At 36.2% G+C, this 1512-nt stretch overlaps 1 non-coding gene and 1 pseudogene across 1 annotated transcript; both read right to left on the bottom strand.

The window, feature by feature from the left end:
• Positions 1 to 439: 439 nt before the first annotated feature.
• Positions 440 to 676, bottom strand: LOC114208993 (dolichyl-diphosphooligosaccharide--protein glycosyltransferase subunit TMEM258 pseudogene; annotated as a pseudogene).
• Positions 677 to 936: 260 nt separating this feature from the next.
• On the bottom strand, positions 937 to 1046 carry LOC114209172 (U6 spliceosomal RNA). The gene has a single exon (XR_003609270.1). It is a non-coding gene; the product is annotated as a U6 spliceosomal RNA (small nuclear RNA).
• Positions 1047 to 1512: the final 466 nt, after the last annotated feature.

Genomic DNA, 1512 nt, shown 5'->3' with positions numbered 1-1512 from the left:
TAAATAACAGGATTGTTCCTCAAAAGGAAAGGTAATAAAATTCAAGAAAATGTAAATAACTAAACTTACAAAGGTGAAAAACAAGAAAAAACATAGCTACAATAAATACTTAACCATATGTCAAGAACAGAGATGGGTCCATTACATACCATAACAGCTTGTCTTCATACCAATTCTGCATCCTGTGGCTTCATGAGGTAAAAAGTAGTAAACCCAAACTCACACTGCTCAAAAGTATGTATCAGGATGTGAATTTCTATCCATCACTTTTCACTGCACCAGGCTGCCTTCCTAAGAAATAATATATTCTACATTTTTTTGATGGTCACATATCTGCCTTTATCATAAGGAGCAGGTAGGATACTTCCAACAATAGTAAACAAATTAATTTATGGAAGCAGGGATTCAGTGAAGCCGCCTGGATGGACCCCTTGAGAGCTCATATGTAGATGCCAACCCAGAACAGCAAGAAGACTCCAGAGCCCAGAAAGAGCGAGGCCACTAAGGAGATGAGGAGCTCTTTATAGACATCATGAGTGTACTTGGTGGAGGTAACCTTGTAAACGAAGAACCAGGAGGTGAAGAACATGTCAATGGCCAACAGCGCCACAGTCACATGGGGGAAGACAGCCGGGTTCACTGGGCTGGTGTATCTCCTCATGGCCTCTAGCTCCATTTTGTCAGGCACAAGGTTATCCACTTCTCCACCACTGAAATAACACAGGATATATTCTACATTTTATAGCTATAAGTTATACTGTCACCAAAACAAAACAACCAGTCAATTTATGAATATCCATTGATTTTCGAGTGTAACACCTTCTCTTCCTTGTTGATTCTACAAATAATTTCTTCATGAAAATAAAATGAGAATATGATATTCTATTTCAGCAACATTAAAAAGAAAACTGAACACAATCCTCCATATCTTTTTTTAAAAATATGGAATGCTTCACAAATTTGCATGTCATCCTTGTACAGGGGCCAAACTAATAATCTTCTCTCTGTTATTCCGATTTTAGTATATGTGCTATCGAAGCAAGCACCATGTCTTCTTTGATTTTTTACGAATAGGTCATTAAAAATATTAATGTAACTAAAATAACAAACTTAAAATACTCTGCCTTGCAATAAAGGAAGCTCTTTGTTTCTCCCAAAATTTTGATGTCAAATCTAAAATGTTTTGCTTTCCTGCAAAAGCATGCTTTTTCTCAGTTTTCACCTGCTGTGAGAATTATTCCTACATTATAATTAGTTCAGATAAATGAATGGCAAGATTGCTCTTCAGATTTTACTTTTAAAGCTCATTTACATGATGGTCTATGATGACATGGTTATTAACAGTTTTTGGGCAATTAATTAAGGTAGTCGGTAGAGTTGTTAGCACAAAATGAAACTAAGAGGTTGTTTTAGTAAATCCTTCTGCTCAGGAGACATGAGAGTAGCCATTAATCCACACTAACGAAATGAATAGTGTTTTTCCTCCTCTCACTCTACTTTCTTTGGTAGGCA

This window comes from Eumetopias jubatus, unplaced genomic scaffold (genome assembly GCF_037043125.1).
Source record: "Eumetopias jubatus isolate StellerSeaLion01/CBP00866 unplaced genomic scaffold, mEumJub1_p1.0 scaffold_1, whole genome shotgun sequence".
Classification (NCBI taxonomy): Eukaryota; Metazoa; Chordata; class Mammalia; order Carnivora; family Otariidae; genus Eumetopias; species Eumetopias jubatus.
The sequence above is the reverse complement of the archived record's forward strand: the minus strand, read 5'-3'. Positions and strand labels throughout refer to the sequence as shown.